The following is a 6,286-nucleotide window of genomic DNA, read 5'->3' as shown; positions in this document are numbered from 1 at the left end:
CTACAAAATACGCCCACGTGTACGCGACCCTAACCCTAACCTAAATAGTATATAAATATATCTAAAACTACAAGACGTAATTACCTGAACTCTGTGCTCCATATTGTCTTTTCTGCTTATCTTTCCATGCAGCACTATCAGCAGCTTAGTGCAAGATGAAGAGAATGATGAGGACGCAAGTCTGAGTTCAGATACACAGCTACAGCCTGTGTTCATGATGAGGGACAGAGAGGTGAGCTGGTGGAAGAACCAGCTCCACTGGCACATACAAGTAAGAGGTGGTAAGTACTATAGAGAAGACAAGTATATTCAACCTAGTTTTTGCAGTTAGTGTGTGTTGCTCATGAAAGCAATACAAATAAATAAAACAATCGTTACATGAGAGCAGGGCCGCAATAATGCGTGCCACAGTTTCCCTGCAGCGAGGCTCCGGTGCTAACGGACACGAGCGTGCTCTCCCCCCACCCCCCTCGTTGACAGTTCACTAGCGTGCTCCAAAAATGCCCAAACATTTTTGAAAATGTGCACCATGGAGATAATACAATTCCTAATAGGAATCGTGCGATTTAAGAGGTACATGTCCAGGGCGATTTCCTATGTAGGGACAGGTGTATTGCTGCTTAAAATATATCTGGAGATGTTGTCAGTTCCTCTTAAGTCAATATATATTACACTATTTTATGATAAAGAGAAGAGATGAGAGTGGTTGGTCATGCGCGTGTCCTATTTGCTGTCTAATCTGCACAGCATGATTTGCGGCTCATAATTTAAGAGATTGTCCAAATATAAGCTATATGTTTGCTGTGCAAAGACACACATAAACCTGTGTGTTCATTTTGGAGAAGCCCTGTGTAATTGAGATGTAATTGATGACGTACCTGCGTTGAAGCGTATGTAATTGTAATTGTGAGCAACACAGTGTTTTTCACAGCTTTATGAAAACTATTGTTAATATTTCTTTACAATTATGTATTTTCTCTACATCACTGGATATAGTCAGAATCACAAGTTTGTATTTGCCAATGATGAAACATCATAGGGCGGTGGTGGCAAAGTCCATAGGGACTTGGCTTGGCAACTGGAAGGTCACCAGTTCAAGTCCTGGAAAGACCAAGTGCTTTGCCTATTTGCTGCTCCCCGGGCGCCGTACATCAGGGCAGCCCACTGCTCCTAACACTAGGATGGGTCAAATGCAGAGAAACCGTTTCGTTATATACCTGTACTACGTAATGACAATAAGTTGAATCTTCTTCTTCAATCTTCTTCAATCATGGGATAAGTATGGCAATTATTCTGACTAATAGTAACATTTAATAAGAAACAATAGGTTTTCTGAGATATGTTTTGATAAATAGCTTTTATTTTAAATATCCCAATAAATAGAGACATAATTGCTATTTGAAACAGACTAAAACAGTTTATCCTGAGTTGTGCTCCAGCAATCCCTCATTGCTGTTTCCATTCAGAATTGTGTAGAATTCTAACCTTTATTCAAGTTTTTTCATCTCAAATATTCCACAATTTGCAAAACAAAACTTTTGGATATAACATGATAATTACATGAGAGCACATACGTGCGTCCACTGTCCAGTCATGCATTTTCAGACCACTCTCATCCTGCTTTAATGTTTAAAATATCATTAGCAGATCTGAACAATATTTCATAATATTTATAGAGGTGGCAGTGTCTGTTGTTGACTTTTCTGCTGTGGACGGGCTACAGGAGGCTCAGGTTGATCAAAACATATATTATTCTGAAGTGGACCAATCTGCACAATGACTACTTTTACTTTTGTACTTTAAGTATGTTTTGATGCTAATACTTTTCTACTTTTACTTGAGTAACATTTTGAATGCAGGACTTTTACTGTAACAGAGTATTCCTACACTCTGGTACTTGTACTTCTCCTCAAGTACTATCTGAGTACTCTGCACCTCTGGTGAGGGCCAGGTAAATCTGAGAAAAAGAAAGGAAATCACATTATAGTCCAGATGAAAATGCACACTATACAACCATGACCATGTTTGGGAAGGAACAAAATATTAACATATTAGTTCCAGTTGAAGTTGCTCTTCCTGTATTTAAGGATCGTGTTGGTGCTTTGGTTTCTGAACTAGACGTCCGCTGGTCAATGTTGGACATCTGAGGGATCACTGACTGAGACCAGCAGCACTGCAGAGTGTACACTATGTCAGCCTGTGAGCCATACAGTTGACTTATTTGAACAATGAGCAGACGTAAAAAAGTCATCTTCCTCCGTGGCAACTTAACTCCAAAGAAGTTAATTTGCATGGAAACATTTAAAACCATCAAACATAACTAGCTGACAGGTTTCTGTTTCTCAAGCTTTGAAGACTTGAAAACACTGCATTCAATGGCTTGTTCAAATCAAAGTTGTTGCTATAAAGCCCTTCACAAGGTGTCTCAGTCTCGTGTAGCATTAAAACCATAACAGGCCTCCGGGATAGAACAGCTGCCTTGTGAGTGTGGAATTCAGATGTCGAGTTCGCAAATGGCCTCAACCCTTTTATATTCCTGTTTTGATACATTAGATTTCATTAAAAACGTTTCTGAACTGAAGCTTCAACTTGAAGACAGTCAGTGATTTATTATAGACGAAGAAAAGGTATTCTGTTTAGTAAAAGTAAATAAGAGACATGGACCTGACAACATCTGTAGTTAAACTGAGTTCCACTACGTCTTAATATGCCTTTACAGGCACAGCATGCAGCAAAGGTCTGGAAGGATGCTGTGGTAGTCCCTGTTCCCGAATCTGGATGCACCAAAACATTTAAAGATTTGAGTTGCACTTACATACGTTTTAATGAAAACAAATACGTAATTGTCTTGTGGGCTTGACTTTTAACCAATAGGACACCAAGAGTGGTGGTGAATGGCCAAGTTAGCTCCTCCATTGGCTCCCACAAGGATGTGTCCTTTCGCCATTATTATTTATACTCTACATGTCAAGGGGCGAACTCAGAGGCATGAACCCAAATGCACAACTCAGACGGTTCAAAATAAAGTATTTTACTGGTTTAAACACATTAAACACATTAAAGTAAAGAACAAAAAAACACTCTCAACATAACTACGCCTATATTGCGTACAGCGCCCATAAACTATGGCGCACCCCCCCCCCCCAAAATCAAGTTGAATTACCCCAGCCCCAGTAAAAACCAGAGGTTTATGTGAAATAGTTCTTTTTTTGAAATAATGGTTTTAGTGTGCAATTATAGGTTTTAATTTTGTATTTGTGTTAATTTAAAATAAATCAAACTCCCAAAAAACGTATACAGCTTCTGTGTGCTTTTACTAACATTGGAATTTACTGTGTAAGCGGCCGCGGGGGGGGGGGGGGGAGAGCTTTAGAGAGCTTTAGAGAGCTCTCTCCTGAAAGACTGAGCGGCTCTGATAACCTCAGCTCAGTGAGGTAAAGGCACATCTTTATATGATCATTATAGTTATAAAACTATATAAAAAAAATAAGAGAATAGGTGAAAAACAGGTATAAAATACTATATGACAGTACAAAAAAGTTGTTATTAATAAACAACAATACAGTTTAAAAGGGGAGTGATTTGTAAAATATCCATAAAGAAAAAGAAAATCTGCTTACAGTTCTGTTTCATATTGATGTTGATGTATCCATAGATCTCTTCATGTTGCTCTCAAAGTGCACCAGATTGATGCTTTTAACTTCAATATTAAAAAAAAAAAATCTTCCCGGGGGAGCATGCCCCCGGACCCCCCTAGAGGAGGTTAGGTCCACCCCCCACTTAAATTATGTTCAAATGGATAGGATACTAAATACATTTGCACACATCTTGTGTCCATATCTTTCTGTTTTGGTGGTCATGCCACAACCGTGCACGTGCATGCATGCGCTGCGCGAATCATAGTGAGTGTCTGCATTTTGGGAGGGGGGGGGGCGCCAGCTAAAATCTTGCCTAGGGCAGCAAATTGGTCAGAGCCAGCCCTGTAGCCGGTACTTGTCCCCGGTACTTGTCCCCGGTACTTGTCCCCGGTACTTGTTCCCCCCGAACTCTTTACTCCCTCAGACTGTCCTAGAAGGCTTCTCGATTCTCTAATTTCCCCTCCTCGACTCCTCGACTCCTCGGCTCCTCGGTCCTCCGGTAGTGACCTGGAAATGGATTTCATGTTGAAGGACATCTCATTTCTCTAAATGCACATCGAGGACCGAGCATCGAGCATCGAGGAGGCTCTCTGAGTATAATCGAGGATACACTGATGGGTCCTCCACGGCTCCTCCGCGGATGTATTTCCAGGAACAGAGATGTTTCAAAGAGCCGTGACGCACGGCCGGACTTATCTCAGCCAATGACAGCTCTGCATGCATCCCCTGGATATTATTTTATGAACTGCTTTCATCGCGACGCGATGTTTACAGTGAGAACAGCTGTGGGGTCCGTGCAGAAAGCAGAGCAGTGTGTATAATAGATATCACTCAGTATAACAGGCCTACATTACTCTCTGTATTTGTATGCTTTAGTTTAGTAGATATCTACAAACAAAGAGTCGATATTTTTCTATGACCATTTAGTGCTTCACATAATAAAATACACAACGGCTGTAGCCTGATTATGCTTTAGGAGCTGTAGGTGTGTGTGGTACAGTGTGTAGGTGCGTGTTGTACAGTGTGTAGGTGTGCGTGTTGTACAGTGTGTAGATGTGTGTGGTACAGTGTGTAGGTGTGCGTGTTGTACAGTGTGTAGGTGTGTGTGTGGTACAGTGTGTAGGTGTGTGTGGTACAGTGTGTAGGTGTGTGTGTTGTACAGTGCGTAGATGCGGCGGACAGACAGGTCTCAGTTGGTTTGGTGTCCTATGCTTACTTTTAATACTTGTAAATAAAACTTTTGGCCCGTAATTTCAATTCCCCATTTCAGCGACCAGAGAGGGGGGGGGTATATCCAGTCTCTGATTGTGTTACGTTATTATGAGAGTGCTCTAATACTTGTTTGATTCTGAAATTGTATATATTTATATAAATATATGTGTGTGTATATGTCCGCATCTGTAGCCTGTTATTGTCTCATTATACCGCACTGTGAATGAATTCAAAGTAAATATATAAGTCGTCATGAACACATCTGTCCATCAGACAGAGTGCTGCTGTGCCTCCTGTCATCATTAATGGACGTCTCTTTAAAATGACCGCTCAGAGGAGAGGAGTTCTCATTTCTCTAAACGCCTGCTGCTTCCACTCCTCTCTCCTCGGTTCCCCTCCTCGACTCCTCCGCTCGCATCTCCTGTGGGCGGGACTAAGACACGAGGATAGGAGTCGAAGAGGGAAAATTAGAGAATTGAGAAGCCTTCCTAGTAGATCGCGTTCTCACCAGAATAAGTCCCTGAGGGAGAATAGAGAACCGCAGTGACGCGTCCTAAAACACGGAAGTAAACTCCTTCCGGTTCCTTCGTCAAAAACGCAATGCAATTTCTCCATAGGATTTTGGAAAATAGCTGGAAATAAGGTCTGTGGTTGACACACATTTAAGAGACGGATCACGTTTTGTTCAGCCGGATAATATCCACATGTCTACCCTACTTTTATAATTTTCTAATCATAAATCTAGTCGCCAGAAGCAAAATGCTAACGTTATGCTATAAACGAACTACAGCAGGGTCGCTGCTTCAACATCACGCCAACTTAAGATCCATATTCAAACATACAGATTCTAAATGGTACGAGTTGAAGCGTTTGTTTGAACAGTTTGCAGGAGGCAGGTACTTGCTTTCAAGCAGAACAGGGCAAACAAACTTAGCGGGAGTGTTTTACGTGTTCGGTGTAATGACGTAAAACGGCCTGGACAACTTCTGTAGTCCTATTCAGCCACATGTTAACAACCATCGTTTTTCAGACACGTAAACTCTTCAAAAATCACCAGCGGGGTCACTGCTGATGTATTTAATGTCGTAGAACAAAACGTGATCTGTCTCTTCAATTTGTGTCAAACACAGACCTTATTTCGAGCTATTTTCCAAAATCCTATGGAGAAATTGCATTGCTTTTTGTCGAAGGAACCGGACATGGTAAAAATGCTAACTTACTTCCGTGTTTTAGGACGCGTCACTGCGGTTCTCTATTAGGCAAATGAAGCCGCTGACGTCACTTCTTGTTCTTCTGCTTTGGGTTCACAAAACTTTTCTGAGTTTTACGGGGCGTGGTTTGCAATTCGCCCAGCCAATCAGAAATTGTTGTATGGGCATAGATATGTCTCATAATTATTTGTGTGAACAGAAAAATAATTTGTGTGTAAATATGTG

This window comes from Trematomus bernacchii, unplaced genomic scaffold (assembly GCF_902827165.1).
Source record: "Trematomus bernacchii unplaced genomic scaffold, fTreBer1.1, whole genome shotgun sequence".
Classification (NCBI taxonomy): Eukaryota; Metazoa; Chordata; class Actinopteri; order Perciformes; family Nototheniidae; genus Trematomus; species Trematomus bernacchii.
Note: the sequence above shows the minus strand (reverse complement) of the source record.